We start from the raw sequence: 15,664 nt of genomic DNA, 5'->3' as shown, positions 1-15,664 counted from the left end.
TCTTGAGGAAGGGCGTGACCTTTTCCTCCAGTGATGTCAGAAATGATCTCCTTCAGTCCAGGCCCAAATAGGATCTGTCCTTTGAAGGGAATGTTGAGAAGTTTAGACTTTGAAATCATGTGAGCTGACCAGGATTTAAGCCATAGCGCCCTACACGCCTGAATAGCAAAACCTGAATTTTTAGCCGTTAGTTTGGTTAAATGAACAACGGCGTCAGAAACAAATGAATTGGCTAGCTTAAGGGCCCTAAGCTTGTCAATAATATCTTCCAACGGGGTTTCAACCTGTAGAGCCTCCTCTAGGGACTCAAACCAGAAAGCCGCGGCAGCAGTGACTGGGGCAATGCATGCAAGAGGCTGGAGAATAAAACCTTGTTGAATAAAAATTTTCTTAAGGTAACCCTCTAATTTTTTATCCATTGGATCTAGAAAAGCACAACTGTCCTCGACAGGGATAGTGGTATGCTTAGCTAGAGTAGAAACTGCTCCCTCCACCTTAGGGACCGTCTGCCATAAGTCCCGTGTAGCGGCGTCTATAGGAAACATTTTTTTAAAAACAGGAGCGGGAGAGAATGGTACACCTGGTCTATCCCATTCCTTAGTAATAATTTCAGAAAACCATTTAGGGATTGGAAAAACATCAGTGTAAGTAGGTACTGCATAGTATTTATCCAATCTACATAATTTCTCTGGGACTACAATAGTGTCACAGTCGTCCAGAGTTGCTAAAACCTCCCTGAGCAATACGCGGAGGTGTTCAAGCTTAAATTTAAATGTAGACATATCAGAATCAGATTGAAGTATCTTCCCTGAATCAGAAAAATTACCCACAGATTGAAGCTCCCCTGCGTCAGCTTCATTATATTGTGAGGGTGTATCAGAGATAGCTACTAAAGCATCAGAGAGCTCTGTATTTATTCTAGTCCCAGAGCTGTCTCGCTTTCCTTGCAATCCTGGCAGTTTAGATAATACCTCTGTAATGGTATGATTCATAACTGCCGCCATGTCTTGCAAGGTATACGCAATGGGCGCGCTAGATGTACTTGGCGTCCCCTGAGCGGGATTTATAGGATCTGACACGTGGGCAGAGTTAGACGGCATAACTTCCTCCTTGTCAATTTCTTCTGGTGATAAATTCTTTAAAGCCAGAATATGGTCTTTGTAATCTATAGTAAAATCAGTGCATTTGGTACACATTCTAAGAGGGGGTTCCACAATGGCTTCTAAACATAATGAACAATGAGTTTCCTCTATGTCAGACATGTTTAAACAGACTAGTAATGAGACCAGCAAGCTTGGAAAACACTTTAAAAACTGTGAACAAGCAAAAAATAAAAACGGTACTGTGCCTTTAAGAGAAAAAAACAATCACAGAAACTGCTAAAACAGTGAAAAAAAGCAGTAAATCTTACGAAATTTTTACAGTGTGTATAATGAGCTGAAAGAGCATTGCACCCACTTGCAAATGGATGATTAACCCCTTAGTTTCAAAACCGGATCAAAAAAACGATATAAACGTTTTTAAACAGTCACAACAAACTGCCACAGCTCTACTGTGGCCCTACCTGCCCATACAACGACTTTGGAAGGCACAAAAACCCCTTAGAGAGGTCCTATATGTTCAGGGGACTCCTTCAGGGAAGCTGGATGTCTCAAGCTGCAAAAACTAATGGAAAATAGGCCCCACCCAACCTGTACTCACAGTGAGAGGGCCTTAAAAAACTATCCCTAGGCAAAATCTAGTCAGCCATGTGGAAAAACTGGGCCCCAGAATAAAGTTTTATCACCAATATGAAATAAACGTTTATACACCTCAAGCAAACGTTATATCTATTCAGTAATGTGAGTAAATAATAAAAATATTACCCTTTACAGCAAGCATGATACCAGTCGTTATTAAATGACTGTAATCAGGCTTATCTTAAATAAATCCGGTATTGTCAGCATTTTCTAGCTTATCATTTCTCTAGAAAAAATTAAAACTGCACATACCTCAGAGCAGGAGACCCTGCACGCTATTCCCCCAGCTGAAGTTACCCATATCTTCAGTTATGTGTGAGAACAGCAATGGATCTTAGTTACAACCTGCTAAGATCATCAAAGACCACAGGCAGACTCTTCTTCAACTTTCTGCCTGAGGCTAAAATAGTACAACTCCGGTACCATTTGAAAATAACAAACTTTTGATTGAAGATAAACTACATTAATGCACCACATCTCTCTAGCTGCTTCCCTTGTCGAGAGCTGCAAGAGAATGACTGGGAGGTGGTAGTTAGGGGAGGAGCTATATAGACAGCTCTGCTGTGGGTGATCCTCTTGCAGCTTCCTGTTGGGAAGGAGAATATCCCACAAGTAATGGATGAATCCGTGGACTGGATACACCTTACAAGAGAAATGTATTTATGATGTGTTCGGTGGAACTTTTATTTTATCCCTATCCCCTTAGGGGCTAGATTACGAGTGGTGCCTGAGCAAAAAGGTGTTTATCGTGGCTCTTTGCGCGTGCCGGAAGTAGCGCGTGTATGACAAGTTGAAAGAAATGCATTCACTTGAGCGCAGTTGAATTTAATGCACGTCAGGATATCGTGACTTCAGGGGCCCGATCCGATATACAGCGTCACCCGCAATAGCCGGCGACGCCAGATTTTGCGCTGGTTTGGTATCACATATCCGGCGTAGCATACAACTTACGCCCGTATATTTCACCCTTCGGCCATATTTTTTTAACCATACACTAACATAGAACTACGCGCAATTTGGTATCCAATATACAGCGTAAGGACTTACGCGCGCAGATTTCAGAAAATCTACTCTATTCTGATCTCGCCACAAATTGCAGGTGCAGGAACCCTTGCACTGACTAAAAAAACAACGTAACTCCCTGAAGGCCTAACAAACGCATGCGCAATCACATACATATCAGCAGCAGATCTCAAACAGTTAAACCTCTTCTAAGCATTCAGAATTCCTGCCCCTGCAAGTGTGTCAAACCAATCACAAACAGCACAACCTCTCACCTGCAGCCTTAAAACACCTGGCAATGCACACCCTCATTAGTCACCATGTTTCCCCTGCATTATCTGCAATACATACAGAGACAGCATCGTGGGGCACAAGGGGTGCTGGAAACCCTACAAGCCCCTGTTGTGGATGATATAGTTGCTGCTGAGGTCCCTGGTCATGGTGCTGTAGCCGTCCCTGCTCCTGCTGCTGCTGCCCCTGCTCCTCCTGCTGTTGTCCCTGTTCCTGCCCCTGCTGCTGTTGTTGCTGCAGCTGGTCATAGGCCTTCAGGGCCTATAAGACGTCGACATCAGCAGAGGGGAAGAGCAAGGGCAGCAAGGATACACAGGGTTAGGGTCACCCTGTTTGGGATGACAGAAGTGGAGGTCAGGGGAAAGTATCGCTTGACTTCTGCAAGCTTCATTGACCTATATGAGATCTTGAAGGATGATATTGACCCTCAAGCGAATAGGAACCGAGCTCTGACTGGTATGCAGAAGCTTTTGTGTGTTGTACACTTCATGGCATCCGGCTCATTCCAGTCAACAGAGGGGCTTGTGTCTGGCCTAGCGCAGTCCACCTTCTCCAGGATTCTAGGGGAGGTTTTGACTGCTCTAGATAACCAGACACACCGATACATTCATTTCCCCCGTACCCCCCAGAAATGGAACTGTCTTAAACAAGGCTTCTATTGACTGGGGGGTATTCCCAATGTCATGAGGGCAATTGATTGCACACATGTGCGTATCGTGGCCCCACATGAGGAGCCATTCCTCTATATTAACAGGAAAGGGTTTTACTTGTTGAATTGCCAGATGGTCTGCGATACCACTCTGAAATTCACACATGTGTATGCAGGCTTTCCAGGTAGTGCACATGATTCCTACATCCTGCGCCAGACCTCCTTTTTCCAGCTTTTCGAATCTGGCACACTCTCGGGAGGTTGGCTTCTTGGTGAGTATGCACTACCTTCATTCTATCTGTATATTTCTACTAAAGGGACACTAAACACAAAATAATTATTGCATGTTTCAGATAGAGAATACAATGTTAAACAACATTACAATTCTATTATCTCATTTGATTTATTCTTTAGATATCCTTTGTTTAAGAAATAGCAATGCACATAGATGAGTCAATCATATGAGGCATCTATGTGCAGCCACCAATCTAATATGCTTGTCAGCAAATTATGTCAAGAGAATGGAGCAAATTACATAATAGAAGTAAATTATAAAGTTTAATAAAATTGCAGGTTCTTTTTAACTCATGAAAGAAGAAATGTGTGTTTCATGTCCCTTTAAAGGCACAATATACTATAAATATTTTTTCACTTAAAAGGACATTTTATTATAATGGAATGTTCTATCTGAATCATGAAAATAGAATTTTGTCTAGACTAATCCTGGCACAAAAGTAGATTGCTTACAATGCACCAATTTAATGTATTTGAAAAATATCTCTTTTAAATGAAATCCATGTTATGTTCCTTTAAGCACACGATGAACCTGTAGTAATCAGAATACATATGTTACATGACAGGCGACGCAGGGTACGGCTGCAGACCATGGCTGTTAACCCCCTCGGTACACCACCTGACAGAGCCACAACTCAGGTACCAGGAGGCCCACATACGGACCAGAAATGTCATCGAAAGGAGCTTCGGCATACTCAAATACAGATTCAGGTGTCTGGATTTGACAGGCAGAGCTTTACAGTATAACCCCAATAAAGTGTGTTCCATTGTCAATGCATGTTGTATTCTCCATAACATTGCTGTGGACACACGTATATTGGGGGACAATGAATCAGAACAAGATCAGCAGCTGGTTCCTGCACCTGAGGATGTGGACAGGGGGACACTGAGGGGGAATGAAGTGAGGGACCTTGTCATCCGTCAATACTTCACCTGTAAGTTACTTGTTCATAAGTACAGTAAACCATAACATTCACATGTATTATGATGTTTGACTGTACCTCACCAACCATTGCATGTGAATATATCATGTCTTGCAGAATTACATACTGCGGATTTCCACTGCATGTAAGTGAAACTACTACATCCCACCCCCCTTCCCTTAACCACCCTAATTACTGAAAATGTCTCATTTGTTTAATTTATGTTTATGCCACTATGAAATATTGACTATCATTAATAAGAATGAAAATGGATGTTTATACCTTATGTTCACACCTTCTGTAAATACATTATTTATATATATATATATATATATATATATATATATATATATATATATATATATATATATACCCATGTCGCAATTTATATTGGATGTGAGAAACCTTGATTTACATCTTAGAAGTTAATATTACTATATGTACCCTTCATACACAACTATGTGATGTGTTTTATAGGACATGAATATGTCATAAACATGATAATATTACCTTTGTTTGCCATTTACACACAGGTCATATTATATGTTTTAACAATATTAGTGTACTAAAACACACCTCACATGGATGTGGATGACAATTATATGGTAAATAACAGAGGACAAGATTTATGGTGAACTATAAGAATATTTATTTCTTTTTTGGCTTCCTGTATGAGGGAGCTGAGGTGTCTGTAGTGGATTTCCTTGTTCTCCTGGTTTGAGAGGATTGTTCTGTTTCTGCTGGTGTGCTGGCCACAGATGATAGGCTGGAGGCAGCGTCCTGCTGGTGTGTAAAGTGCTCAACCAACACACCCAAGAGTTGATTTTGTTCCCGCCATCTATTGTCCATCTGCATCTGCATATCAGACTGAATTCTCATCATCTGCGACTGGTTTTGTACAATTCCATTTAATGATGCTGCAATGTAACTCTGCAGCTATATGCTATGCTTGAGTAACCTCTCTTGGCTCCTGTGAAACCTCTTTTGGCCTCTTTGAATGCTCTCGCAGCTTATTATGAGCCTCCTCTGTAGTGAAATGTATTCCTCACACAGGGGAGAATACAGAGCATCCACAGGCTCTTCAGCAGCAGGGCTTCTAGGTGCTTGATGTGCAGGTCCAGCTGATTCTGCTGGTGCTGGTGGGACATCCTCAGCTGCATCTGCTGGTGCGACATCCTCAGCTGCATCTGCTGGTGCGACATCCTCAGCTGCATCTGCTGGTGCAACATCCTCAGCTGCATCTGCTGGTGCAACATCCTCAGCTGCATCTGCTGGTGCTTCAGTAATTCCAGCTATATGCTCATCTGCAGATGTTGGAGCTCTCCCAAGGGAAGAGGATGGTGGAGCTCTCCCAAGGGAAGAGGATGGTGGAGCTCTCCCAAGGGAAGAGGATGCTGGAGCTCTCCCAAGGGAAGAGGATGCTGGAGCTCTCAGGGTGGATTGGTAGTCCCATTGATGAGCAGTGTGTGACCACTCAGCCTGTCCAGTTTGCACTTCTTGGGACATATCTTGTGTATAAAATCCATGACTGCCCTGATATTGTGTTGGGGGGGGGGGTAAAGACATGTACCCTTTGTGGCTGATTTGGCTCCCCCTCAAAGCCAAAAGAAGAGTATTCCTCTGGCCAGGGGTCATATGCCAATGGTGGTGGCATCACTTCCGGGTCCTCTACTGACGCCATCCAACCCTGCTCATGCCTGGGAGCATAATGTTCAAGTTGTTGCCTGAAGACTGGTGGTGGTGGTTGCATGCCTGTGACTGGTGGTGGTGGCTGCATGCCTGTGACTGGTGGTGGTGGTGGCTGCATGCCTGTGACTGGTGGTGGTGGTGGAGGTGGCGGCATGCCTGTTTGCAGCCTGGTGACAGGAGGTTCTGTTGAGGAGTCAAATGATGAGAGGGATTAGTACAGTCATATATATGTCCATGTGGGCATACAATGTACATTGATACATGCTAGGGCCTATACTCATTCTCATGTCAAACTCTATAACATGCATGTGCACAATGTGATTTGTGATATGAGGGATTTTAATCTGCACAGTATACAGGTATGTGTTTCATACAATAGTTATGTGTACATGTCAATGATGGAGAAAGTGTGTTCTTTAAGTGACACTATGGTCACACAATTTACTTAGCCTGATGTAGGCACAGAACCTGCTTTCTGAGCTAAAAGTATTGTGATGGCTATAGTGTCCATTTACTGAAAACTCTACATGTGGCTTGTGGCCTGTGTTACTCTGAGACATGTTAGTATTGCACTATTCCACCTCATATCATGAATTGCTTTGTGTTAAGTAGCATTAATGTGAAATATAATTGTAGATGTTTTGGTTAGTAGGCCAAATACCATGCTCCTCATTGTGTACATGAATGTGTGACATTAAAGGATGTTATATCTCAAATACATATCATACTGGTGTGTGGGATGTTACTCACCAGCATGAGGTGCTGTGGTTGCAACCCCTGAGTCACGAGCCCCTGGAAGTCCACGGACTGCTGTGATACTCAGGGACCTGCGTATCATCTCCTGCCAGGTGTTGTATTCTGCTTCCAAGGGTGGACCACCACCTGTTTCCCTCTGGTGCATGGCTTCCTGCCCCATCTTCTCTTTCACCCGCCTCTTACAGTCGTTCCATCTTTTTTTAAGGCCCTCAACAGTCCTCCTCTGCGGGGCCACACTGTTGACGGCATCCTCTACCGCCAACCATGCTGTTTTCCGACTTCTGGCAACACCTTTGCCCTTCTCCTGGCCAAAGAGGGCACTGTGATTGTCCATGATGGCCTGGACTAGGGCAAAATTCTCAGAGAATGAGAAATTAGGACATCTCATCCTCTGTGGACACCTGGCTTCCTTCCTGCGATGTCCCTGGTGTGGGTTCCTCCCTATCCTCTCCTTCCTCCCCCCTTCTGTCCCCATGCGCACCCTCTGTCCCTCTCCTTGATGTGCCTGGTCTCTGGGGCTCTTGGGCATCTCCCCTCCCATCATCCCTTCTAGCTCTCCCTCTCCCCACTCCACTTACTCTCTGACGGGGACCCCGCTGCTCCTCCTGTCCGCTACAATACTCCTCTCCCTGCCACTCCTCTCCCCTCTTCCCCACCGCCCTACCTCTCCCTACCATCCTCACACTACACACACTCACACTCTCACACTCACTCCCAGTTCAATCACACACAATCAAAACCAAACACTCAGCCTATCACACTGTAAAATTGAAATAAAATGTGTGAGGTGTTAGAAAAAAAAAGTGTTGTGTATTTTGTATATGTATGTATGCAAAATGTGTGCAATATGTAAAAAGATGTGTAAGTGTACAAGCTTACCCAACCAACAATGCAACCTAACTAACTCCTCTGTTTGCGCCTCTCTCTCTACTCTAACCAATTCTCAACTCTACTGTAGTGTGCTGTAGCTCAACAAACCATCCAAACACACTGAAGAAAATGGGTTTATATATGAATTTTGAATAGCGTAATTACGTTGAGCATTTTTAGATGAAGTTGCGGGTCATTTTTACAAGTGTTAGCCTAATTTGCATAAAACTACACTTTATTGAGACTTTACATAGACAAAATACTGGCGTAAGTACTTGCGACAACTAAAATGTGTATTTGCGCACTTTCCGGAACAACGCCAGTTTGTCCTACTTAAGCCACTTTAGCATCTGACGGCGCCGTATATGTAATACCCCAATGTGCGAGGTGAAATTACGGGCGGCGCGGGTTACCTTGCTTGCGCCGAAAACAATGGAGTATATCGTATCACGCCCCAGAGCTCTGGTTAACTGTTAAACATTAAAAAATGGACAAAAAATACATTTAAAAGCACAGTTGCAATCATAATAACACTAATAAAAATTATTTTAAACATTTTGCATAAAAAAGTTAAATGGGCTCAAAGATATGAGGTCTCAGGTGTTAGAAAAACAGAATTTATGCTTACCTGATAAATTACTTTCTCCAACGGTGTGTCCGGTCCACGGCGTCATCCTTACTTGTGGGATATTCTCTTCCCCAACAGGAAATGGCAAAGAGTCCCAGCAAAGCTGGTCACATGATCCCTCCTAGGCTCCGCCCACCCCAGTCATTCGACCGATGGACAGGAGGAAATATATATAGGAGAAACCATATGATACCGTGGTGACTGTAGTTAGAGAAAATAATTCATCAGACCTGATTAAAAAACCAGGGTGGGCCGTGGACCGGACACACCGTTGGAGAAAGTAATTTATCAGGTAAGCATAAATTCTGTTTTCTCCAACATTGGTGTGTCCGGTCCACGGCGTCATCCTTACTTGTGGGAACCAATACCAAAGCTTTAGGACACGGATGAAGGGAGGGAGCAAATCAGGTCACCTAAACGGAAGGAACCACAGCTTGCAAAACCTTTCTCCCAAAAATAGCCTCTGAAGAAGCAAAAGTATCAAATTTGTAAAATTTGGCAAAAGTGTGCAGTGAAGACCAAGTCGCTGCCTTACATATCTGGTCAACAGAAGCCTCGTTCTTGAAGGCCCATGTGGAAGCCACAGCCCTAGTGGAGTGAGCTGTGATTCTTTCAGGAGGCTGCCGTCCGGCAGTCTCATAAGCCAATCGGATGATGCTTTTAAGCCAAAAGGAAAGAGAGGTAGAAGTCGCTTTTTGACCTCTCCTTTTACCAGAATAAACAACAAACAAGGAAGATGTTTGTCTGAATTCTTTAGTAGCCTCTAAATAGAACTTTAGAGCACGGACAACGTCCAAATTGTGTAACAAACGTTCCTTCTTTGAAACTGGATTCGGACACAAAGAAGGTACAACTATCTCCTGGTTAATATTTTTGTTAGAAACAACTTTAGGAAGAAAACCAGGCTTAGTACGCAAAACCACCTTATCTGCATGGAACACCAGATAAGGAGGAGAACACTGCAGAGCAGATAACTCTGAAACTCTTCTAGCAGAAGAAGTTGCAACCAAAAACAAAACTTTCCAAGATAGTAACTTAATATCTATGGAATGTAAGGGTTCAAACGGAACCCCTTGAAGAACTGAAAGAACTAGATTTAGACTCCAGGGAGGAGTCAAAGGTCTGTAAACAGGCTTGATCCTAACCAGAGCCTGAACAAATGCTTGAACATCTGGCACAGCTGCCAGTCTTTTGTGTAGTAAGACAGATAAAGCAGAGATCTGTCCCTTTAGGGAACTTGCAGATAATCCTTTCTCCAAACCTTCTTGAAGAAAGGAGAGAATCTTAGGAATTTTTATCTTATTCCATGGGAATCCTTTGGATTCACACCAACAGATATATTTTTTCCATATTTTATGGTAAATTTTTCTAGTTACAGGTTTTCTGGCCTGAACCAGAGTATCTATCACCGAATCTGAAAACCCACGCTTTGATAGAATCAAGCGTTCAATCTCCAAGCCGTCAGTTGGAGGGAGACCAGATTTGGGTGTTCGAATGGACCTTGAACAAGAAGGTCCTGTCTCAAAGGTAGCTTCCATGGTGGAGCCGATGACATATTCACCAGGTCTGCATACCAAGTCCTGCGTGGCCACGCAGGAGCTATCAAGATCACTGAGGCCCTCTCCTGATTGATCCTGGCTACCAGCCTGGGAATGAGAGGAAACGGTGGGAATACGTAAGCTAGGTTGAAAGTCCAAGGTGCTACTAGTGCATCTACTAGAGTCGCCTTGGGATCCCTGGATCTGGACCCGTAGCAAGGAACCTTGAAGTTCTGACGGGACGCCATCAGATCCATGTCTGGAATGCCCCATAATTGAGTTATTTGGGCAAAGATTTCCGGATGGAGTTCCCACTCCCCCGGATGAAATGTCTGACGACTCAGAAAATCCGCTTCCCAATTTTCCACTCCTGGGATGTGGATCGCAGACAAGTGGCAGGAGTGATCCTCCGCCCATTGAATTATTTTGGTCACTTCTTTCATCGCTAGGGAACTCTTTATTCCCCCTTGATGATTGATATAAGCTACAGTCGTCATGTTGTCTGATTGGAACCTTATGAATTTGGCCTTTGCTAGTTGAGGCCAAGCTCTGAGAGCATTGAATATCGCTCTCAGTTCCAGAATGTTTATCGGGAGAAGAGACTCTTCCCGAGACCATAGACCCTGAGCTTTCAGGGATTCCCAGACCGCACCCCAGCCCACTAGACTGGCGTCGGTCGTGACAATGACCCACTCTGGCCTGCGGAAGCTCATTCCCTGGGACAGATGGTCCAGGGTCAGCCACCAACGGAGTGAATCTCTAGTCTTTTGATCTACTTGAATCATTGGAGACAAGTCTGTATAATCCCCATTCCACTGTTTGAGCATGCACAGTTGTAATGGTCTTAGATGAATTCGTGCAAAAGGAACTATGTCCATTGTTGCAACCATCAATCCTATTACTTCCATGCACTGCGCTATGGAAGGACGAGGAACAGAATGAAGCACTTGACAAGAGCTTAGAAGTTTTGATTTTCTGACCTCTGTCAGAAAAATCCTCATTTCTAAGGAATCTATTATTGTTCCCAAGAAGGGAACTCTTGTTGACGGGGACAGAGAACTCTTTTCTTTGTTCACTTTCCATCCGTGAGATGTGAGAAAGGCTAGAACGATGTCCGTATGAGCCTTTGCCTTTGACAGGGACGACGCTTGTATTAGAATGTCGTCCAAGTAAGGTACTACTGCAATGCCCCTTGGTCTTAGAACCGCTAGAAGGGACCCTAGCACCTTTGTGAAAATCCTTGGAGCAGTGGCTAATCCGAATGGAAGAGCCACAAACTGGTAATGTTTGTCCAGAAAAGCGAACCTTAGGAACTGATGATGTTCCTTGTGGATAGGGATATGTAGGTACGCATCCTTTAGATCCACGGTAGTCATAAATTGACTTTCCTGGATGGTGGGTAGAATCGTTCGAATAGTTTCCATTTTGAACGATGGTACCCTGAGAAATTTGTTTAGGATCTTCAAATCCAAAATTGGTCTGAACGTTCCCTCTTTTTTGGGAACTACGAACAGATTGGAATAAAATCCCATTCCTTGTTCCTTTATTGGAACTGGGTGTATCACTCCCATCTTTAACAGGTCTTCTACACAATGTAAGAATGCCTGTCTCTTTATTTGGTTTGAGGATAAGTGAGACTTGTGGAACCTTCCCCTTGGGGGTAGTTCCTTGAATTCCAGGAGATAACCTTGAGAAACTATTTCTAGCGCCCAAGGATCCTGAACATCTCTTGCCCAAGCCTGAGCAAAGAGAGAGAGTCTGCTCCCCACCAGATCCGGTCCCGGATCGGGGGCTACTCCTTCATGCTGTCTTGTTAGCAGTGGCAGGCTTCTTGGCCTGCTTACCTTTGTTCCAGCCTTGCATTGGTTTCCAGGCTGGTTTGGGTTGTGAGGAATTACCCTCTTGCTTACAGGATGCAGAATTAGACGCTGGTCCATTTCTGCGAAAGGGACGAAAATTAGGCTTATTTTTAGCCTTAAAAGACCTATCCTGTGGAAGGGCGTGGCCCTTTCCCCCAGTGATGTCTGAAATAATCTCTTTCAAATCAGGTCCAAATAAAGTTTTACCTTTGAAAGGAATGTTAAGTAATTTTGTCTTGGATGACACATCCGCTGACCAAGACTTTAGCCAAAGCGCTCTGCGCGCCACAATAGCAAACCCTGAATTTTTCGCCGCTAATTTTGCTAATTGCAAAGCGGCATCTAAAATAAAAGAGTTAGCCAATTTAAGTGCGTGAACTCTGTCCATAACCTCCTCATATGGAGTTTCTCTACTGAGCGACTTTTCTAGTTCCTCGAACCAGAACCACGCTGCCGTAGTGACAGGAACAATGCATGAAATTGGTTGTAGAAGGTAGCCTTGCTGTACAAAAATCTTTTTAAGCAAACATTCCAATTTTTTATCCATAGGATCTTTGAAAGCACAACTATCTTCGATAGGAATAGTAGTGCGTTTGTTTAGAGTAGAAACTGCCCCCTCGACCTTGGGGACTGTCTGCCATAAGTCCTTTCTGGGGTCGACCATAGGAAATAATTTCTTAAATATAGGGGGAGGAACAAAAGGTATGCCGGGCTTTTCCCACTCTTTATTTACTATGTCCGCCACCCGCTTGGGTATAGGAAAAGCGTCGGGGGACACCGGAACCTCTAGGAACCTGTCCATCTTGCATAATTTCTCTGGAATGACCAAATTGTCACAATCATCCAGAGTAGATAACACCTCCTTAAGCAGTGCGCTGAGATGTTCTAATTTAAATTTAAATGTCACAACATCAGGTTCAGCTTGATGAGAAATTTTTCCTGAATCTGAAATTTCTCCCTCAGACAAAACCTCCCTCATGGCCCCTTCAGATTGGTGTGAGGGTATGACAGAACAATTATCATCAGCGTCCTCTTGCTCTTCAGTGTTTAAAACAGAGCAATCGCGCTTTCTCTGATAAGTAGGCATTTTGGATAAAAGATTTGCTATGGAGTTATCCATTACAGCCGTTAATTGTTGCATGGTAATAAGTATTGGCGCACTAGATGTACTAGGGGCCTCCTGCATGGGCAAAACTGGTGTAGACACAGTAGGAGATGATGTAGTATCATGTTTACTCCCCTCATTTGAGGAATCATCTTGGGCAATATCATTATTTGTGGCAGTACTGTCCTTACTTTGTTTGGACGCTATGGCACAATTATCACATAAATTTAAATGGGGAGACACATTGGCTTTCATACATATAGAACATAGCTTATCTGAAGGTATAGACATGTTAAACAGGCTTAAACTTGTCAACAATGCACAAAAAACGTTTTAAAATAAAACCGTTACTGTCACTTTAAATTTCAAACAGAAAACACTTTATTACTGAATATGTGAAAAAGTATGAAGGAATTGTTCAAAAATTACCAAATTTTCACCACAGTGTCTTAAAGCCTTAAAAGTATTGCACACCAAATTTCAGAGCTTTAACCCTTAAAATAACGGAACCGGAGCCGTTTTTCAATTTAACCCCTATACAGTCCCAGATACAGTCTTTGCTAAGACCCAACCAAGCCCTGAGGGGAATACGATACCAAATGACGCCTTCTAAAAGCTTTTTCAGAGATTCTTAGATCCACACACATGCATCTGCATGCCCTGTTCTCAAAAAACAACTGTGCATTAATGGCGCGAAAATGAGGCTCAGTCTATGACTAGAAAGGCCCCCTGACTGAAAAAGGTGTCCAATACAGTGCCTGCCGTTTTATAAACGTTCCCCAAGATTATAAATGTCAATTGTTAGCCTAAATTTGAACAATATGCACAAATAAAGCAATCGATTTAGCCCATAAAAATGTCTACCAGTTTTTTAGCCCATAATAAGCCCTATATTCTGTTTGTTTTTGAATAAGAAAATGGCTTACCGGTCCCCATGAGGGGAAATGACAGCCTTCCAGCATTACACAGTCTTGTTAGAAATATGGCTAGTCATACCTTAAGCAGAAAAGTCTGCTAACTGTTTCCCCCAACTGAAGTTACTTCATCTCAACAGTCCTATGTGGAAACAGCAACCGATTTTAGTTACTGTCTGCTAAAATCATCTTCCTCTTACAAACAGAAATCTTCATCCTTTTCTGTTTCAGAGTAAATAGTACATACCAGCACTATTTTAAAATAACAAACACTTGATAGAAGAATAAAAACTACATTTAAACACCAAAAAACTCTTAACCATCTCCGTGGAGATGTTGCCTGTGCAACGGCAAAGAGAATGACTGGGGTGGGCGGAGCCTAGGAGGGATCATGTGACCAGCTTTGCTGGGACTCTTTGCCATTTCCTGTTGGGGAAGAGAATATCCCACAAGTAAGGATGACGCCGTGGACCGGACACACCAATGTTGGAGAAAAAAGGACTAACATAGGGATACATACATATACATGTCTAAATATGTATATATATATATATATATATATGTGTGTGTGTGTGTGTGTGTGTGTACATATGTATTTATATATTTATATGTGTATTTATGTATTTACAGTGAAATATACACATATAAACACATAAATACATATGCATACATATATATATATATATATATATATATATATATAATGTATATATATATATATATATATATATATATATATATATATATATATATATAAGTGCATTGGAGCCCTTTGCAGTCAAGTAGCTAACAACTTGTTAAGTTATATTTATGCAATATTCATATTTGTAAATATTTTTTATTTTTTTTTAATATTTTTATTGAGGAAATAAGATACATACACTTTTTATAGTAAATGCAATATAGCAGTTAATCACATCATTTCTGATTTTAGTTATATAACAATATTGAAAATCCTCCTTTTTCAGTCCCCAAAAACAGTAATGCAGATCACTCTTGGATCTGTTCTAGTGCTTAAAGAAAAAACAGTGGGGGTTAACATGCAACATGAAACATAAATAAAAGATTACATAAGAACAAACCGCATCACATAAAGAAAAACAAACAAAATACTCGTTTCTAGAGAGTTAAAACCAGGACTGGATACGATATCAATACATATCTCACAAAGGCAAGCAGCTGTCATATTTTAAATCTATATGAGATGTCTTAGACAGCTATAAACATAGATTCTTAACGTGTTGTTGTACATCTCTCCCCCAGACATTAAAATATGGTACGGAACCATAGTTCAGAAAACACACAACTCTCAGTATAAACCTTCTGTTAAAGTTTTGTTCTTGATATAGTCTTGTTATGGTATGTGCTGGACTCCCCATCCCAGGTCCCGGCCGCAGACTACGTGGG

This window comes from Bombina bombina, chromosome 2 (genome assembly GCF_027579735.1).
Source record: "Bombina bombina isolate aBomBom1 chromosome 2, aBomBom1.pri, whole genome shotgun sequence".
NCBI lineage: Eukaryota > Metazoa > Chordata > Amphibia > Anura > Bombinatoridae > Bombina > Bombina bombina.
The sequence above is the reverse complement of the archived record's forward strand: the minus strand, read 5'-3'. Positions refer to the sequence as shown.